General features: G+C 46.1%; 1 protein-coding gene across 3 annotated transcripts in view; it reads right to left on the reverse strand.

The window, feature by feature from the left end:
* The window catches only part of SMIM14 (small integral membrane protein 14), a 62912-nt gene that overhangs the window by 26119 nt on the left and 15060 nt on the right, over positions 1-21733 (reverse strand). Inside the window, exons 1-2 of one of the 3 annotated variants that reach the window (XM_075420721.1) lie at positions 14104-14168; positions 1853-1952 (exon numbers count right to left, since the gene is read on the reverse strand). The exons of 1 other annotated variant lie outside the window; for it this stretch is intronic. The gene's annotated coding sequence lies outside the window, so the exon portion shown is untranslated. Of the gene's footprint in view, positions 1-1852; positions 1953-14103; positions 14175-21733 lie in introns of those variants that run through there. One more of the 3 variants, XM_075420719.1, reaches the window with a different exon arrangement.

The following is a 21733-nucleotide window of genomic DNA, read 5'->3' on the forward strand; positions in this document are numbered from 1 at the left end:
TCTGGCAATACCTACCACTCTTCTGCATTATCTTCTGGCATGAGAGAGAGAGACAGACAAAAAAAGAAGACAGGAGATATCTGTATCTCTATTGAGGAGTCTGAACATCAGTGCCCTTAATCTGCTAGGGTCTTCACTTTTTAAAAAGGATACTGAAAACTGAAAAAGTGAAAAAAAAAAAAAAAGAAGGGATGGAGGAAAGACTTCTACTCTTTCTTAGTGTCTAGGCAAATCTGACCATGTAGTGAAAAGATAACTGAGAGATAGCTTGATCGTGTAGTGTGCAAGTACCTTTGCATAGAAAAATAAACCTGAGTATTGAGAAGTTCTTCAATGAAGAGGTCACCAAGAACCAATGACTGGAAGCTGTAATCAACTAAATTCAAAAGAGAAGATAAGCATACTTTTTTACCATTAGAGTAACTGACCAGTGCAACAAACTGCCAAAGAAGGGGTGGCTTTCCCATCTCTCAATGCATTCAGATGTGCTTCAGCCACATACAGCTCATTGAGTAAAGCATAGGAGCACCAAATGTTCTCCAGTGTACAGGGGAACACAGCAGATGATCTAATGATTCTTTATGAGAGTTAATTATAAAGCTACTACACTAACTTTTGTGAAATTATGTCAGAACCCCTAGAACTGCATTACAGCAACAGAAGAAATTTTTTAACTACACAAGCTCCCCAGACGATATGCCACGTCAACCAGAACAGCCTTTCTAAAACTATTTTAGCACGAGAAACAGGTAAAACCACTGATTGCCAAATAGTGCAAAATGGTTTCTCTGGACATAATGCTGACATCCAAAAGAAGGTATTTGAACCAGTAAAGTTTCAAAACAATATTTAATTGTAACTTCAAAGAATTTAGGAGTCAGTAACACATAGTAATGTCACAGCAATTAACAGAGGGGTGTTAATCTATGTATGACTACAAGAAATCAAAACACCACATAAAAGTCACCATCAATGAAAGCAGGCTAACATTATTTGTACATCACACTGAAAAAGATTACACAATAAATGGGGAAAATTAATCTGTCATATAACATCATAAATTTAAGTGGAGGTGCGCTAGAAGGAATTTACCCCAAGGCATCTGAATTGTACATGATGAATTACCTTAATGAACTAAAATAAAGCAGAACACATGTCACAGAATAAAGTGCTATCCAAGCTTTCAACAAAAGATCCCTTATAAGCTTTCTCACCTTCAACTGATACTGAAAGGAATCATCCTTTATCTTTCCTTCCTCCAAGCCTACAACAAGCTCTTTCATCAGCAAGGGACTGTAGACAGACCGTCTATTTTGGGAACAGCACTAGGTTCTCCCCTTATAAAGATGCTAAACTTGGGTTATTTTATTACTTAAAAAAACCACAGGTAACTAATCCCCCTTTATGCAATTATTTTTTGCTGTGAACAGGAGGAAACAGAGATTTTATATGTGGCTGACCAGTCATAAAGAAGAGAGAACCACTCTACAATACGATGATAGTCACTTGTAAAATGACACTCTCATGTCTCTATTCCTCATTAAAACATTCTTGGCTTAACAACTGTATTATTTGTAACACACTTTGAATGCATAAAGTACTAAATATCAGCTAAGCTCTGTAATCCAATCCTTAAGTTTATTAATGTTTTGTGACCCTCTGTAAGATTTGGTAATAAGGGACTAGTATTTTTATATATCACGGAGTAGGATTCCTGGGCCCCACCGCGTGCTCTTAGGTAGCCTGTTCGTATCAAAACCCTGTTCCAGAATTGCAGTGTGCTTCCTGTCTGCCTGTACTTGCAATTGTCTGATCTCACGTCACCGGCTAACTTGTTCTGCCCAGCTCTGACCTCTTGGCTGTGAGTCACACCAGCTCTCCACCTTTTGCAAATACAGTTCTTCTACACACAATCTATCACAGAGGACGTGCTCCGTTCTTTTCCTCGTGACCTGAAGAAAGGAAAAAAAGCTTGTAGTTTTATTATATTTTACTTCTTTTCTGTATGTTTATAGAGTAACTGATAAGACCACAGCAATTGGTAGGGCTATGACATCAAATACCTGCAAGTACTCTGACTGAGAGAATTACTTTCACTCTACTTAAAATTACTGTCTTTGGGTTTGGCCATATTACTGCTAGCACAGTATTTAATTCACAGTGTTTACAAACAGCTGGAAGATACATTTGGTAAATATGCCTAAGATCTCACCGGTAACAGCTGAGAAGGTATATATTACGGCCTCCAGACTAAGAAAACTGATAGAAAGCACAATAAAGGAGAGAATTAGTAAACATGGACAAATGTGATGTACCATTGAAGAGTCAATATGACCTTTCCAGTGTAAAGAAGCCCACAGAGGCAATCATAAACAGCACTACCGAAATTAAAATACTGTAGTCAGAGTCAGAATTACCATAATTCGGGAGCAAAGTGAAGGATGGTCTCTGATCATTTAAGACAGAAATAAAAGCCCACCATTACCTTTTGACTTGAGCTTCTATTAAAAATTGTAGGTAATGAAGCCATATGGAAAAATATTTCTAGTCTCTCATGTTTTAAAAATTAGCATTCACCGTTACAGTAATTATTGCAAATAGTTTCTTCTTTTATTATCTTCCCCAATCCCAGCCCTACAGCTGTGTATTATATTTTATACACCCTACTACCAAAAAAGCAATCTGTATGGCTACAATCTGATTGGGTTTTTGTACCTGGAGACTCTTCTGTATTTTAAATAATTGCAATGACTATACACTATTTCCCAATTCAGCAACACTTCTCCTGCGTAAATACCAAGCAGCTGGTGAGTTCTGGGAGACAGAAATTATACTCTGCCTCTCTCCACCCTAATCACTACAGAACTAAATTCCTTTCTAGCATGAAGCAAACAAGAAGTTTTGTCAATTTTCCATGTGCTGGATGCCCTCCAATGTGATTCCAATACAAGGCTGATTAGCAAGTTTATCAAGGTGCTCATATTGCTGATCTCTACTCCTTGGTATAAAGGAGTGTGTAAAAATATTTATAATTCTAGTATTCAAAGAAACACTCACTCTATATGATACTTTAGTTAGAGTCATTGCAGATTTATCACGGACTAGACCTGGCATCTCCAGCATCAAAACTCTAAGCTCATTAACTCCTACCTTTCCTGGATCCAGGCACTGTTAAAATGTAGACTATCACACACACAGCATATACAGTGGCTGAAGATTTCCTTAAGAACTATTTTTGCTGTGTTGCTATTTTCTTGCAGATTGAAGGTAAGAAATCCTTTGGGAGCAAAATACCTCACAGTACAGCAGACAAGTAACACAATCTTTCCGCATTACTTTGAAGAGAAACAACATCCTATTCAGCTCCTCGTTACTGTTTTTCAGTGAACTGCAATAATGCAAAGCACAATTGTCAAATATCTCTAACAAGCCATAAAGTTAATTATGCTTCTGAGTTCAGTTTTAAAGAAGTGTGTCAGAACAAATGAAAATATATATAAAATTTTAAAGAAAAATGTAGAAAGCAAGCAGATTGCTTGTTAAGCCTCTGCAGGCATTCTGAAAAATGATAAAGGGCTAAAATAGCAAAAGCCATACACAAAGATGAACAATTCGCTGCCCCAAAGATAAAATGTTCATTTTTATCTTACTGTCAGAAGCAGAATCTCTCTTTCCTGTACTCTTCCACAATCTCCTAAAGGATTCAGGTTTCCATAAAAAGGATTTGTTCTCTCGCCTTTTTACCTGCACCTAAGCCATCTTATTATCCGTGTTTTCTTACAATAGCTGACCCTTTCTGTAATAATTTTCTGCACAGCACGCCTCAAGTTTGGTTCTTCTGTATAATCCTACCCACCTCCAAATGACCTCCAAGTATTCTCTTCTAGCATCTAAAACATCCTGTACATTGGCCCCATGTAGCATAACACCCTTGCAATCCTGCACAAAGTCCTGTCCCACAGAAACTACCAGGCATAGGGGCTGGGTGACCATAGTACACATTAACCCAGGGGGTGGAAATTTGCTTCAGATAGAGCAAGAAGAGACTGCTGTGCTCTGCTCCTCATAGAGCTCCTGATCACTGCTTTTATGGGACTCCTTCTCTTTGGTCACTGTGTTCCCCTGGGTACCATCAGGGCTCCAGAGGCAACTGGCACCTCAGCTAACCCATCACTGGGCACTTCAAAATGCCCCTGGTACAAGTGGTTACTCCAAACTCTGTTTCTAATCCTGCCTCTTCTAGGGACTGGACTCACTGAACCCTGCCTAGTCGCACAAAGTCCAATTCAACATCAGTTAGTACACAGTAAAATAATAGATGAAGGTATCTTCAGTAGGGCAATATTGCTTACTAGTGACCAATGAACCAAGAGGAGCCTAAACATTCAAATAAGGTGAATCTCAGCCAAACTCAGAATTTTCTGTATTTGTTACATAACACATTTTTCTGTTGATTTCCATCTTCTGTAATATTTGTACTTCAGACACATCCACCCTCCCACAGAATCCTGCATGTTTAGTTAGCCTTTTGATGAACTACCTACATCCAACTCACTAGTCTACTGTTTAACTTCCTATTATTTCAGTTGTACAGCTAAATTTTGTGAGTAAGACAGGCCAGGGAATTTTATCCATTGATTTCTGCATCAAGTTTCTCTTCAGACTGGGTTAGAGCATAGAGGGGAAAAACAGTATGTATGGATTTGGGGTTTCTCTCTCAAAAAAACCAGACCAGAGATATGTGTATATAGGACTGGCTGCTTTCACCTGCAAAAATCTTTGTGAAATTTCTAGTTTTTTCAATTGCTGCTGCCAGAAATGCAGCACATTTCCAACCACCAGAGCAATATAAAGGAGGAATGGGGCAGAAAAGCTAACAGAGCCATTAAAGAAGAAAAGGAAGGGAATAACTGAACACAGGATAAAACTACAGGACAGTATAAGAAAACAAAAGTGTTTGTAGTTGAATAGTGAAGAAACATCACAAAAGGAACTATAGAAACAGGGAGAAAATAAAGAGAAAAATCAGCAGTACTTTAAAATAAATAAATGCTATTCTGCCTGAAGTTAATGGATACAGGATCCTAAGGCAATAGGGGGAGATATCGCACAAAATCAAAATTAAACCAGAAGCCAAGGACCTGGCATAAGCATCCAGTGGATGTGGTCTGCATTTTTTATGCACAAATTTTAAATTGTGAGGGTTACAGAACGGGCAAAAATAAGCTTGAAGATTTCTAAGGAAGCTTCCTTTACAAAGCAACTTCCTCTGTTCAAACAAGGCTAAAAATAGGCTCTGTAAAAAAAAATATTGTATACAAACTGATACTAATTAAAACATTTCAGGGATCTGTTCTCCTCTATTATTGTCATTTTGGTAGCTCAAGTAAATATTCCCTCATAGAACTTAAGTCTGAAATACTGCAACATTATACTTGGCTTTTTCATAATGGCAATTTTTACTCCCTTTTATTAACAGTGTAAGAGAAGCTCTCTCCCATCACATCTTCCACACTTACAGCTCCATCCTACTTTTACTGAAACAAATACCAGCACTGCCATTGGCTTCAGTGGACCAGGACCTAGTAGCTCTGCACAGATCTCTAAAGGACTACTGATGATCTTTTTCTACCAGGCCTCCTCCTGGGCATTAAATTAAGTTTTCAGGACAAAAGAAAACCAACTGGCTGACTGGGCAGCAAAAGCAAATCAGCAGGATATAAATGCCGGTCCTGCTAGGAGGAGCGCTGCCACAGTAAAGTGAGGCTCCAGTTACAGCTTTCTCCAACTAATTATCCCAGTTCAGATAATCTGTTTAGCTTTTCTAGGGAAAAAAAGCTGCAATGATTTTGATGGTTGATACAATACCCAAAGAGGGTTTCTAGACATTGGAACACTTTCAGAGTATAAAGCAATCCTCTGTACCCTCTTTCCTTATAATTCCAAGCGGTGGGGGGGAACGAAGCCGATTCTGTACTTGAAAGCATCAGCACGTCTCCCTGGACTTCCAGCTGTAGCCTAACGAGTTGGCAAGTGCATTTTTGCACTATAACTTTTCTCAGGATAATTAACAAGACCTAAGATGAACTTTTCGATGCAGATTAAGCTAAGCCAATTCCTTTTCTCATGGAAAAATCAGTGCTTAACCATGCACCCTGATGCATGCAACTGTGCTGTTCTTGTTGGTTTCAACAGAGACATCAAGACCAGTAGGCACTCCACAACAGAACTGCTCACCCAGCCACATTCTGCTCAAGGCATACGAGTGGGTAACTTTGCCACTGTCTCATGAATCACTTGGTGTGGAAGTATATTATGAATTAATTTTCCACTGTCACCCATCTGGTGCTTCTTACAAGTGCTAATTTAATACAAAACAACTCCTTAAAAACAGAAGCAAAACCAAAGAAACTAAGAAATCCTGAGCCAGCCACTGAAGTGACATGCCGAAATCAGGGGAGGAGCTTTTGATCAGGGTCAGGCTCAGAACTAAGTGCTAAGGATCTTCGTGATGTTTTTTTCTGATGGTCTCACAAGACTACTGGAGCACTGGTACATTCCCTGTTCCCACATCATGAGTCCACCACTGTGTGACCACCACAACACTCTGAGCATTGCTTGGCCACTAGCATTTTCACCCCAATGTGGACATTTGGACTTGTTCTGAGTGGATCAGGAAATTCTTCTGGCAACTCTGCCAACAGCACTAGCAGCTAGAGCACTGAAGCAGGAGCCAGAGCATGAAAACTTAAAAGACTTGTAATTAAGGTCAAAGCCCATTCACAGTCAAGCATCACAACTCTTCTCCAGCTGAAGTATGTGAAAAAGTTCACACCGCTTTAAAAGGTGGCAGGGTCTAGTAGGAACCTGGCAGGAAACTTACTCTTTGTGAACAAGGCTAACCAAAGTTACAGGTATGCTGAGATGCATCAGTTCAACACAGAATGGTGTATCAGGGAAATACAGAAGATGACACAGATGCTTCTTTCCGTTTAATTACAGCTTGTCAGTGTCAAGTGCAACTCTCAGAGGACAAGAACACACACGTTAAAACCCTGCATTGTTCCACTGCTGTTTCCCACCTTCCTTATCATGGCCAGTCCCCAATATGTGAGGAGAGAGATAGATTTTAGACTTTATGGCTATAAGGCTCATGTCAGTGATCAAAACCGAATTCCCCGAGGGAGCTAAATAAGACCCATCAACATTAAAATAAACCCTATTTACTTACTCCCATGCAGGTGGCTTAACATTTCTTCTGGGCAAAACACTTGAAAAGAAGCTAATTATGCACACCCAGTCATGGACCAAAAAAAGCAGTCCAGCTATTTTAGAATTCATTTACTGATATTTGATACAGAATGTTATTGCCAAACTCCAGCTGTCAGCATTTGGTCATCCTTCTGTTAAAATGATGACATTTTTCTGAAAGAAATCTATTAGAATATGAAAGCTAATTAAGAGAAGATGTCAATGACACAGAACATTGCCCAAGAGTAATATCCTTTTTCTGCTAAGTAAATGCTTCAGCTTCACTTCAACGTTAGGAGACCATGATAATGGTCTAGGACAACAAAATTATTCCTATTGCACTGAATGACTAATGGCTATTTAATCATTTTGCTTGACATATGCTAATGCAACCCACTGCATTATTTGACATATGTTAATGCAACCCATTTATCCTCTGTAAAATTACTAACACATTGTGTTTCAACCAGTTTACAGAACAAACTGGGAGCCCTCTCCTGTGGTCTTCAATAAGGTAGGAACTAATGGGATTTTCCACTTGAGTGGTAAGTAGAAGAGCCAGCTCCTAGGCAAATTTGCTTGCTCTCCTACCCTTGGTTAGCGTCTCTGGCACCAGACTGACCCACTGCTTGTGTCAACATTCCTCCATTCCCCAGCAACAACTGCCAGTCTCCTAAACTCAGCACCCCTGCAGCTGTATGAGCAATGCACCGCTGCTGGATGCAACACATATCGAAACTGAAGCCCCCGTCGAGAGCACATCTGCACCAGCTCTGAGAGGACACTCATGCTTTGCCATGCCAACCAGGGCTACAGGCTTGTGTCGCAATGTTTTGGCAGGCCTGATTCTGAACAAGCGGTTACACATGAAAGAGGAGCTGGCCTTCCAGGGAACAGACTTTTGCAGGGAAGCCAGACACTTTTCAGTGGAGCCCAGCGACAGGACAAGGGGCAACGGGCACAAACTGAGGCACAGGAAGTTCCGTCTGAACATGAGGAAGAACTTCTTCCCTCTGAGGGTGACGGAGCACTGGCCCAGGCTGCCCAGGGAGGTTGTGCAGTCTCCTTCTCTGGAGATATTCAAGACCTGCCTGGACACAGTCCTGTGCAGCCTGCTGTAGGTGACCCTGCTTCGGCAGGGGGGTTGGACTAGATGACCCACAGAGGTCCCTTCCAACCCCGAACATTCTGTGATTCTATAATAAAGCGTAGTCCCTGCAGATGGAAAATGGCAGAGTACAGCATCTTGCACCAGCCTCCCCACAGGAGCAGAACAGGGAAACCAACTGCTGTCAGTTACCCCACCCAAGAGACGTTTTGCACTTAACTTTAGGGCTTCATAATATGAAACTAATAATTTAAAAGACTAAGTGTGGGGAAAGAATATGTTCCTGTAACAAACTATGTAACCCACCCATAAAACACCTCTGCTCCTGTTCCAAGATTTACGAATCAAGACTATGATTAACATGTTCAAGAGTACCAAAGCAACTGGAGAGCTCAAAGTGGATCCAACCCTAAAGCTCACCCAGTGAGGCTCAGGACTCAAACTCATAAGCAAATCACCGCAGTGTAAGAAAGCCACTGCACCGCAGCTGAGCTGTGGCAACCGTCCCCGCACACACTCTTAGCCCACAGGAACTGTGAGCAACCATGACTTCGCTGAGTCCGTAAGAGAAAAAAGTTCATCTGAGACACCTCACTTCAGAGCTGCCCTGAGCTAACTGTGAGCACTCAGGCGGTTACCGCAGCTCAGACGGCCTGCAATATTGGAGGGTCAATCATTCAGAAATTTTTGGACATTTCACCTCTTTGCAAAAATAAACATAAAAAAATTCTCTGATTCACTCCTTTACAAAAAACATAGTTTCAAAACAAATAAAAAAGAAAGTTTTTCCACCGTATTAGGTCAGCAAGTGCAACCCTAAACCATAAGCTGTGAAGTTTTTGGAGACTCATTTATTAAGAGTACAATTGTTTGGATTGTAAAATACCTTACTAAATCCTTAAAACTAAAAATACACCATTCCATATTGTTACTCCAATCACATACAAACACAAAATTATACTGAAACTCTTTGGAATATTTTCATTATTTTTTCCTCCAGGGATGACATATGTTTCTAATAACCTGCCACTGAGCAAACAGATTTAGCAGGGTAGCAGCATGCTGAGAAAGATAGCAGGATTTTCAATTTTCAGATGAAAGCAGCTCTATTCCCTCGCAGCTCTACTCCTAACCCCTTTAGGCCAAATCAAATTTTATCTGAAGCTAGCGGGTGCCTGTCTTTGACTTCAGTGGAAGTTGAATCAGGTTTTCTACATACCTGCAGTAAACAACTTGAAGCTTATCAATTAGAATATTTTTCATCAGTACTACCAGAGGGAATCTGTAGCAATTAACAAGATTTCTGGGCTTGGTTATTTACATACATTTAGCTAAAAGACGACCCAGTTTTTACCAGAGGAGAACAGCCATCTAATTCAGCAGACTCACAGACTAGTTTAGATTATCAAAAGGAAAGTGCTATGCAAATTATACAAGTCTCCCCTGCACCTACTAGCAAGGGATTTTTAAATCTATCACATTAATTTGCACAAGGAAAATTTATGGTACTATTTCATGAGATCAGGATTAGTTTGCAACACACATCTCACCTTCGGCTCCACAGTTCTCCCACAGGAGAGAAGGTATTTTTCATCTTCAGACACTTTCATTCTACTTACTAACTTGAAACTGAGGCATCTGACAATCTCCGTGGCTCAAGAAAAGTCTATGTATAACAATATTTCTATATTTCATGGAGCTCTCCAATAAAAGCTTTATCTAGTATTTTCAAATAGGGGTGCTTAACGACAGGTTAAGCCATCTAATCAGTCTCACCTAGACATGGAAGTGATGAGGCCCTAATAACACCATAATCACTTGCACAGGAGTTCTGGTTCAACTACGACTACTCACACCAGGAAGCTTTATTTCACACTTGATTTAGTCCAACTATTTGGAGAGTTAACCCCCAACTTTTCTCTGCATCTTCATGTAATTTCATTTGGATAGTTTTTTTTCCCTAAACTAACTTTTTAATGTATGAAAACTGACAGAAACTATTTCATCAAGTTCTCTAAAAATATTGCCTTGCTAAAAATAAAGCTTTTACGATTAACTAACAGAAAATATATGAACACATACGTGTGAATATATGAACAAAAAAGACCAAAGCTCTATTACTAGAGGTCTGTATTTGACAAAGATTCAACAAATAAAGCATTGCAGCTTTTATATCATGTAAATGATTGATGCTACATTTTTTAATAGCTTTTCTGGTTTTTCTGATAAAAATCTTTTCTTTTCTAGGAGAGCTCAGTGCTTTGGATCTGACATTTGTCTAGCAGTTCTATAAAGTAAGAACAAAACTATATTTAGCTCCAGAAAGCCATGGGCTTTAATGCATGCAAAGCTGTGAAAGAATCAGAACTAATCTTAATGAGGAAAACTTTTATCAAGTGTAATTCTGTAACCCCAAGTTCCCACCCAAATGTGACTAATTTGTTCCATTATCTGTAAAAATATCAGCTAGACACTTTGACTAAAGCCTCTGAAGCGTATTTATCCAATTAATAACCACGCAAATATACAATCTCTCAATCATGCCAGAGGCTGCTCCCCAAGCATCTTCAAATGTTTCATGAAAAGCCATAGCAATCATCACTAAGGGACCTTTTTCTTGCCCCAGCCTCAGCCAGTACCATGGAGTAGGTGATGGGATGGAAAAAGGAAGATAGGGCCATACTTCTCCACTGCACTACTACTACAGTCCAGCAGGAATAAGACTAAGACAGCTAACACAGAGTGATCCTTCTTGTGTCCCTGACTGTATCCCTTCATAATGAGGAGCTAAGCAGTCTTTCTTCAAATGAAGCTCCTTGGGAACTGAGGAAGCTAGCTGTTGGTAAGTCAAGGCATACAAGCTGAAGGAGCTATTCTGGGAAAATAATTCCTTTTTCTTTTTTCTTTTTTTTACCTGAGCAAGGACTGCAAGATTTGGCTCTGTAGTATAACCTTACAAAGTTTTCTCAGCTTCCACTGTACTTATAGAGGACTTGGGAGCACTTGGATCTTCCATGAAGAACTCAGCATCTTGCAGAATCAGGTGCCTCATTAACAACTAGATAGATCGTTATGTATTAATAAATTGAATCTATAACCTAGGAACTTAAAATGGAAAGCATGCTTAACATCAAGTGTAATAGCACGTACGTAAATGCACGTATGCAAACCAGGCTCACGGGCTCTCTGCTTTGCTTCCCAGGCAGAATATGATGACATAAATTTTTCTATGTATAAATGCATCTGCCAAAATATTTTTGTATTTGTTGTGATGAGTAATCTGAAAAATGCTCAAAACATACCGAGTTAAGAATCTGATACTTGGTATTGTCAGGGCACTGCACACCTTCTCCATTCTTATGCCCTTATAAGAAGAGAAAAGATCTTGCTACTTTCATTGTACTGGCCCTGTGGAGGCTCGTGATGCTGTTAGGCTCAATTCTGCTATGACAAACTTCAGCAGAGACAGAATTTGGTCTTTAAGAATGTGTATCAAGTGCTTAAAATATCTAGGAGGGAAAATTCTGAAACATGAACATAGACTTTATTACACATCTGTTATGCAAATAACGTTCACACATCAATGATTCTGAAGTCTAAATATATGAAAGTAGAAAATGAGAAGTTAATAACAAAACCAGACATCAGTTGGAAACTAACTTTCTCTAAAACCAAATACTGACCTTTTGAAAGCAGGCACAATATCTACAAACTGATTAAAACCATAATGCATGTTGAAATTGTTTTTAAGTAGACTACTTCTTCAACAACAAATGTATTATTCTTACTTTTCCCTTAGAACAAGAGAAGAACACGGACTGCAGAATGTTGCCCACGTAACTGGGCCATGCACTTCAGACTTAACGGACTTGATTGAGGTTTGGGTAAGGTGCTGCAAAACCATCACAATGTGCACGACATAAGGAATTTCATAGAACCATGTTCATTGTATTTATTTCTATAGTCAGCAAAATAATATGCAGCTAGGCTAAAGTAAGATCCATCCAGAGCTAAAGAATGGCTGCTACTACCATCTCAGTTCTAAAGCAGACCCTCCTGGCTTAGGGTCCTGAGTGGGTCTGGGACGTCCTTCCCTGCCACAGAAGCACACATAACAATATTTTGTGGAATGACCAACAACACATCCAGTATGGCTTTGCACTTGTTTAGCACCTTACACAAAGTGATCTTTAACCACCTGAAATACAGAACTCTCACAATTTTTGCCTAACTTGAGTGGTATAATCTCACACTTTACAAAATGTGGCAAAAAGAACCAAAGAGGCTGGACTCACCCACCTCAGTGGCAGGGGAAGGAACAGCACTCAGGACTGAAGCAACTGATGTACTGCTAACGTTACAATCACTTTTATTTTGCCAACTACTTCTACCATTTCAAGCCACGCTGTCAGTGACGGGGTCACTTATTTAAATCAACAACCAACAACAATAGCTTGATTTCTTTCATCTCAGTAGGTCACAAGAATTAGATGGAACTATCAAGGATTTCTTCTCTCTCTCTGCATATAGGAAGAAATAAAAAGATTGATTTTTATTATTACTATTTTGATTTTTTGAGCTGATGCCTGCTTTGGAAAATAACAGAAATTAGTCAAGGTGGATAGCACTCTAATAGCTAAGCATGTAAAGCCTTCTAAGACTAATGCTCACTGCAGACATGTACCTTCCCCAGCAGGCACATAACAACATCAACATAACAAGCTATTCAGACCAAAAAAGTTAGATGTCTTCACCTCTAAAAACTGGAGACGGTTTTCAAGGCTTATCTATCTGCACAACAAACATGGAATACAACACAAACAGTCCCTACACCAACCAATCTACAACCCAAGAGACAATCCCGCAGACTGACCAGACAAACTGGCCTTTGCCAGGAAACAAAAGTTTTCGGTGTAGGTCACACGCCACCTTCACGCGGGAGCGGCGGTTAGCTGCGGCCTCAGGACTGCCAGGGAAGGCAGCGGCTGAGATGCAGGGCAGGAAAGCGGGGGGAACTCAGCACGGTGACAGCTGCGGAGGAACGACCATGGATGGTATCTCGTGGTCTCCAAGGCCAACACACCCCTTCCCCGCTGTAACCTGCTACAGATCACACCTTGGAGTACGCATACGAAGCGTTCCTGGCAGGAACCCTATCTTTAATAAACTAACGGCAGTGTGACGCTGTCCTTTTCCCGAGCTTCTCTCTCACAAGCCCTCGTCCGACCTCCCCCCGTCAGCTGCTCAGCTTTTCCAAACGCGGGGAGCAGCCTGGGCGCATGCACCCCGCTGCCAGCGCGCCACTTCAGCTCCTTCACAGAGGGGAAACCCCAACCCCTCCGGCCCAAAGTGTCGGGCTGAGATCCTTGAAAAAACAAACCCACGCCGGAGTGCCGCTCGGCACTAGAACTCCCGGCAGCCAGCGCACCCCAAACCAGAGCAGCCGGGCAGACGGCGAGCCGAGCTTTCACCGGTCCGGAACAGCAGAGCGCTGCCCAACAACGAGCGGAACGGCTCCGGCTGCCGCGGCGTTCGCCCTCCCGGGCGCCCGGCAGCGGGGACGTTTCTGTACTTCCACAGGCTCCCACTCACCCCCCGCAGCCCCTCACCGGGGCTCCGCGGCCGCACCCCCCCTCCCACCCGGGCCGCGCCCGGCGCACGGAGGGACGGGCGGGGCTGACCGCGAACACCCGCCCCGCTTTGCCCCCCCCGTCCGCTTCCCCGCCGCGGCGACCCCCGCTCACCGTGCTCGGGCCGCCGTCGCGGCGGGCTGCGGGGGTCGGGCGGGCGCCGGGGCCGGGGCTGGGGCCGGGGCAGGGCGGCCGGGCTGGCGGAGGCGGCCCCGCGGCTCGGCCCCGCTGCTTCGGGCCGGCTCGCACACGTCAGCCCGCGCCACGAGACCCGGATCTGCCGGCTCCCGGCGGTCGGCGGCGGGGCCGGGGCGGCGCCGCGCGGCTCCCGCCCCCGCGCACGCCCCTCCGCCGCAGCGGTGCGGGAGCCGGGGGCCGGCCGCGCCGCGCCGGGACAGCCGCGCCCCGGCTGAGGCAGGCCCGGGCCCTCCGCCGGCGGGAGGAGACGCGGCGGCGGGGGCCCGGCGGTGGCGGGCGTTGTCGTTTTCCAGCAACACCTCGGCCTGCGAGTGGAGCCCCGGTGAGCGGGCGCTGAGAATCACAGGATGGCGGGGGTTGGAAGGGACTTCTGTGGGTCATCTAGTCCAACCCTCCTGCCGAAGCAGGGTCACCTACAGCAGGCTGCGCAGGACCGCGTCCAGGCGGGTCTTGAATATCTCAGAGAAGGACACAGCACAACCTCCCTAGACAGCCTGGGCCAGTGCTCCGTCATCCTCAGAGGGAAGAAGTTCTTCCTCATGTTCAGACGGAACTTCCTCTGCTTCAGTTTGTGCCCATTGCCCCTTGTCCTGTCAGTGGGCACCACTGAAAAGAGTCTGGCCCCATCCTCCTGACACCCACCCTTCAGATGTTTATAGGCATTTATAAGGTCCCCTCGCAGCCTTCTCTTCTTCAGGCTGAACAAGCCCAGCTCCCTCAGCCTTTCCTCACAGGAGAAATGCTCCAGTCCCCTCATCATCCTCGTAGCCCTCCGCTGGACTCTCTCCAGTAGCTCTTCATCTTTCTTGAACTGGGGAGCCCAGAACTGGACACAGTACTCCAGATGGGGCCTCACTAGGGCAGAGTAGAGGGGAAGGAGAACCTCCCTCGACCTGCTGGCCACACTCCTCCTAATGCATCCCAGGATCCCATTGGCCTTCTTGGCAACCAGGGCACACTGCTGGCTCATGGTTAACCTGTCGTCCACCAGGACACCCAGGTCCCTCTCCGCAGAGCTGCTCTCCAGCAGGTCAGCCCCAAGCCTGTACTGATGCATGGGGTTGTTCCTCCCCAGGTGCAGGACCCTGCACTTGCCCTTGTTGAACCTCATCAGGTTCCTCTCTGCCCAACTCTCCAGCCTGTCTGGGTCTCGCTCAATGGCAGCACAGCCTTCCGGTGTATCCACCACTCCTCCCAGTTTGGTGTCATCAGCAAACATGCTGAGGGTACATTCTGTTCCGTCATCCAGGTCATTGATGAAGTTGAACAAGACTGGGCCCAGTACTGACCCCTGGGGAACACCACTAGTTACCAGCCTCCAACAAGACTCTGCGCCACTGATCACAACCCTCTGAGTTCTACCATTCAGCCAGTTCTCTATCCACCTCACTGACCACTCATCCAGCCCACACTTCCTGAGCTTCCCTATGCGGGTTGTTCTGGTTTGGCTGCGGCCGGCAACAAAAGCGCCACGTGGCTGCCCCTCCCCCTGCCGGGGTGCGGAGGAGAATGGAAAGAAAGAGGCAGAAACTGGTGGGTCGGGATAAGGGCAGTTTAACAGAACAGCAAACAGAGGGAACAGGAACAACAACGATACAGTAAAGGGGATACACAAAACGAACCAGCAGAACAGAGCCCGCAGAACAGAACCGCTCTCTCGGACCGCACCGCCACTGTGCCCTCCCGAGCCGCGAGTGAGTTCCCACCCCCCCAGCTCCCCCCCACCGGAACCCAGCGTGATGTCACATGGTATGGAATACCCTGCTCTGTTTGGCCAGGTGGGGTCAGCCTGCCTGGCTGTGCCCCTTCCTGGAGTCTGGTGAAAATTAACCCTGCCATGGCCAAACCCAGGACATTATCCACCCCTTATTCCATACCATCTACGTCATGCCCAGGTCCCCCATTGTCCAGTTGATCACCACCACTTCTCCTGTCTCCAGATATCATTCCCTTAGTCTATGGATCATCACTCTAAAGTGTCCGTTGAGTTCATTTAATCCATGACTTCGGGCTCCATCTGTCGTAATGGTCTTCTGTGGCAGGAGAGGTGATGTGTGGTGTTGGGCGGTCACTTGCTGCATCCGGAGCTCACGGCTGATGTATCTGGTGTGGCCCGTGCCCACAGTCTGCAGGTTGGAGACGTCGATCTCGATGAAGTTGCTGGGTGCCAGTTGTTGAAAACCAGGTCCAGTCCCATCATCGCTGTGCTCTGCTAGGTTTTCATCAAAAAGTCCATCCTTCTTCAATCTGGACGATTCTTATTATGATACTACTGGTACAACACATAACAGTTATAACAGTGATAACCGACAGTGACAGGGTTATTTAACAATTAACTTTATACAATTTATTTATTTATGGACTATTCTCACCCAAAATCAAATCCCCATGAGGTACACATCGGAATTCCCCATCCTCCTGCATTACCCACCAGGTAAACCCAGGTCCTTGAGCAAAAGCAATCCCGTGGACGGGCTTGCCTTTGCCCGAAGCAGGACTAACCCAAACCATCTTCCCTAACATGTTCCGCATGTGCACTACAGGGACTTTATCCCCTTCTACGGGGCGCTGAGGTTTTGACTGGGCAGGACCAGCCCGGTTGGTGGATCCCCTGGTGTTAACCAACCAGGTGGCCTTTGCTAAATGAGTATCCCAGTTTTTGAAAATCCCACCCCCCATTGCCCTCAAAGTGGTTTTTAGCAGCCCATTGTACCGCTCGATCTTTCCAGAGGCTGGTGCATGGCAGGGGATGTGATACACCCACTCAATACCGTGTTCTTTGGCCCAGGTGTCTATGAGGCTGTTGCGAAAGTGAGTCCCGTTGTCCGACTCAATTCTTTCGGGAGTGCCATGTCGCCACAGGACTTGTTTTTCAAGGCCCAGGATGGTATTCTGGGCAGTGGCATGGGGCACAGGGTAGGTTTCCAGCCATCCGGTAGTGGCCTCCACCATTGTGAGCACATAGCGCTTGCCTTGGCGGGTTTGTGGCAGTGTGATGTAGCCAATCTGCCAGGCCTCCCCGTATTTATATTTTAGCCATTGTCCTCCATACCACTGAGGCTTTACCCGCTTGGCTTGCTTGATTGCAGTGCATGTCTCACATTCATGGATAACCTGTGCCATGGCGTCCATGGTCAAGTCCACCCCTCGGTCACGAGCCCATCGGTATGTTGCGCCTCTTCCTTGGTGGCCCGAGGTGTCATGGGCCCACCGAGCTATAAAGAGTTCACCCTTATGTTGCCAGTCCAGATCCACCTGAGCCACTTCAATCTTAGCAGCCTGATCCACCTGGTGGTTGTTTTGATGTTCTTCAGTGGTCTGATTCTTAGGGACGTGGGCATCCACGTGACGGACTTTAACAACCAACTGCTCCAGACGGGCAGCAATATCTTGCCACAATGGGGCAGCCCAGATAGGTTTGCCTCTGCGCTGCCAGTTGTTCTTCTTCCATTGCTGCAGCCACCCCCACAAGGCATTGGCCACCATCCAGGAGTCGGTGTAAAGATAAAGCACTGGCCACTTCTCTCGACTGGTGATTTCTAAAGCCAGTTGGATGGCTTTCACCTCTGCAAACTGGCTTGACTCACCTTCTCCCTCGGCAGTTTCGGCAACTTGTTGTGTAGGGATCCATACAGCAGCCTTCTACCTCCGCTGCTTCCCCACAATGTGACAGGACCCATCCGTGAACAGGGCATACTGTTTCTTATCTTCTGGCAGCTGGTTATACAGTGGGGCCTCTTCAGCACGTGTCACCTCCTCCTCTGGCGATGCTCCAAAATCTTTGCCTTCTGGCCAGTCCATGATTACCTCCAGAATTCCTGGGCGACTGGAGTTTCCCATTCGGGTGTGCTGGGTGATCAGTGCGAACCACTTACTCCACGTAGCATCAGTGGCATGATGCATAGAGGGGACCCTCTCTTTGAACATGCAGCCCAGGACCGGCAATCGTGGTGCTAGGAGGAGCTGTGCTTCAGTGCCGACCACTTCTGAAGCAGCTCGAACGCCTTCATATGCTGCCAGAATCTCTTTCTCAGTGGGAGTATAGCAGGCCTCGGATCCTTTGTATCCCCGGCTCCAGAACCCCAGGGGTCGACCTCGAGTCTCCCCTGGTGCTTTCTGCCACAGACTCCAGGTTGGGCCATTCTCCCCGGCTGCGGTGTAGAGCATGTTTTTAACATCTTGCCCTGACCGGACTGGACCAAGGGCTACGGCATGAACTATCTCCCGTTTAATTTGTTCAAATGCCTGTCGTTGCTCAGGGCCCCATTCAAAATCATTCTTCTTCCGGGTCACGTGGTACAGAGGACTTACAATCTGGCTGTAATTTGGGATGTGCATCCTCCAAAAACCCACAACACCTAAGAAGGCTTGTGCTTCCTTTTTGCTGGTTGGTGGTGACATAGCTGCTATTTTGTTGATGACATCCATTGGGATTTGACGGCGCCCATCCTGCCATTTTATCCCCGAAAACTGGACCTCTTGCGCAGGTCCCTTGACTTTACTTCGCTTAATGGCGAAACCGGCTTTCAGAAGGATCTGAACTATTTTCTGCCCTTTCTCAAACACTTCCTCTGCTGTGTCACCCCATACAATGATGTCATCGATGTACTGCAGATGTTCTGGAGCTTCACCCTTTTCCAGTGCAGTCTGGATTAGTCCATGGCAAATGGTGGGACTGTGTTTCCACCCCTGGGGCAGTCGATTCCAGGTGTACTGGATGCCCCTCCAGGTGAAAGCAAACTGTGGCCTGCACTCTGCTGACAAAGGGATGGAGAAGAATGCATTAGCGATGTCAATTGTAGCGTGCCACTTGGCTGCCTTTGACTCCAGCTGATATTGAAGTTGTAGCATGTCTGGCACGGCAGCACTCAGCGGTGGTGTGACTTCATTCAGGCCACGGTAGTCTATTGTCAGTCTCCACTCTGCAGTAGATTTTCTCACTGGCCATATGGGACTATTAAAGGGTGAGCGAGTTTTGCTGATCACTCCTTGACTCTCCAGCTGGCGGATCAGCTGATGAATGGGGAGAAGGGAGTCTCGGCTGGTGCACCATTGTGGTTGCGATTGGCACCTGTTCTTCAACCCTCAGCAACCCCACAATGGAAGGATCCTCCGAGAGACCAGGCAAAATGGACAGCTGTTTAATTTCTTCTGTCTCCACAGCAGCTATGCCAAAAGCCCACCGATACCCCTTTGGGTCCTTGAAATACCCTCTCCTAAAATAGTCTATCTCAAGGATGCACGGAGCCTCGGGGCCAGTTACAATGAGGTGCTTCTGCCACTCCTTCCCAGTGAGGCTCACTTCAGCCTCCAGTACACTCAGCTCTTGGGACCCCCCTGTCACTCCAGAAATGCAAATGGACTCTGCCCCTTTGAACTCTGATGGCATTAAAGTACACTGTGCACCAGTGTCCACTAGAGCTTTATACTCTTGTGGATCTGACGTGCCAGGCCACCAAATCCACACCGTCCAATAAACATGGTTGTCCCTTTCCTCCACCTGGCTGGAGGCAGGATCCCTCTAATCATGGTCAGAGAATTTGCTGCTCACCTGCTGTAAAAATGACTTGGAGGTCCCCTCCAGAGGATCGGAATCAAGAACAAACTGTCTACCTGGTCTGGAGAGCTGGCTGCTGGAAACTGGAGCGGCATTTTTCCTAACAGAATCCCCTTTTGTGATTGTTTTACCTCGCAACTCACGCACTCGTGCCTCTAGACTTGAGGTGGGTTTTCCATCCCACTTCCTCATGTCCTCTCCGTGGTCACGCAGGTAAAACCACAGGGTGCCCCGTGGTGTGTAGCCTCTGTATTCCCTCTCCTGAGTAGAGAAACGCTTGCCCCTAATAGCTGAGACACTGGCCCATACAGGTGGGGAGTAGGACATATTCTGTTTGATTTGCCACACCTCCTGGGCCAGTTTCTCCACAGCTGAGACAAGGGAGGAGGAGAGACTTTCCTCATATTGCCAGAGTCTGACAGCCACCTCATCCACTGTTGGTGCCTCTTTACCTTTCCACTTTACTACTGCCAGTGAGTTGGCATATGAGGATGGTGCGCTCCACACAAACTTCCTCCACATAGATGCTGTGCACTGGACTTCATCTGGGTCTGTGGGTAACTGGTCATCGTCTGTGTCACAGTAAACCAGCTCCCGCACAGCTAATTCCCTCAAGTACTGAATACCCCTTTCCATATTGGTCCACTTGCCAGGACAGCATACAAAATCATCACTGAAGGGGTACCTCTCCCTCACACCTGAGAGAAGTCTCCTCCAGAGGCTGAGGACTTGTTCGTTTTTCCCAATGGCCTTGTCAATGCCCCCATCCCTGGCCAGGGATCCCAGCTGCTTGGCTTCCTTGCCCTCTAATTCCAAGCTGCTGGCCCCGTTATCCCAGCACCGCAGCAACCAGGTGACAATGTGCTCGCCTGGGTGGCGGCTGAAATCTTTCCGCATGTCTCGCAGCTCGCCCAGGGACAGGGACCGGGTGATGATCTCTGTCTCTATCTCCCGCAATGACCCGGGCTCACTGTCATCCCTCCCGGAGCGATCTGCTCTCTTTGCGTCTTTCTTTAGTTTTACAGGGGCGACTGCTACCGGCACAGGTTGGTCATTGGGCTCAGCCGTGATGCCTGTGGCTGGAACTGGGGCTGGAGCAGCTACTATGCCCACCCAGGCAGACCCTGCAGCTGTGGCAGTGGCAGCCGTGGTGCCGGTCGGGGGGGCTATGACAGCCTGCTGGGCTGGAGGGGCTGCAGGGCCGGCTGGGGGTGCAGTGCCAGTCGCAGTGCCTGACGCTTTGTTTCCCCCCCTTTCCCCTTTAAGGCACTGAACAGTGTTGAACAGAGCTGAGTAGGCGTGGGCCAGACCCCAGCATGTTGCTGTGATTTGTGTCTCTCTGGAGTTCCCAGGGTGGCAGCACACTTTTTGCAGATACTTTACTAGTTTGTCCGGATCCTGCACTTGTTCAGGGGTGAGTTTCAAAAACACCGGGGGTGCCCACTGCCCTAGACATCTGCCCATGCTGTCCCACACACCCAGCCACTCAGAGCTATCCAGCCCCTGGGCAGGTCTCTGCACGATGTTCTTAACTACTTGTTTAACCCTGAACAAGACCCAAAACCCATTCAGGAGGCAGAACAATAGGAGAGTGCTGCCCTGAGCATCCCACGGGTACTCGAAATTCTCAAAACCCGTTAGGACTAGCCTGAAGGAGAGAGGGGGGGCGAAAGAGTGGGGGAAGGTATCCCCTTCGGTTTTCCCCACAGATTGGGTTTGATTATTAACAAATTCTAAGACATAGGATCCGAGGTATGGAAATGACCGCAGTGCCGCATGCAAATACAAGCCTAATTTCATGCACATTGTTGTTATCATGTCATAAGTCGACATCGTACAGTACAGTAAAATCATAATCCTGATCCTTTTCCCCGCGATGATGAACAGCACCACAGGGAACAAGTACAGCAAGTACGGATTCAAAAACCACAGCCATCTGATCAAAGACAGAAACATTTTTACCAGCAACTGTTTAACACAGTAAATACG

This window comes from Opisthocomus hoazin, chromosome 5 (genome assembly GCF_030867145.1).
Source record: "Opisthocomus hoazin isolate bOpiHoa1 chromosome 5, bOpiHoa1.hap1, whole genome shotgun sequence".
Classification (NCBI taxonomy): Eukaryota; Metazoa; Chordata; class Aves; order Opisthocomiformes; family Opisthocomidae; genus Opisthocomus; species Opisthocomus hoazin.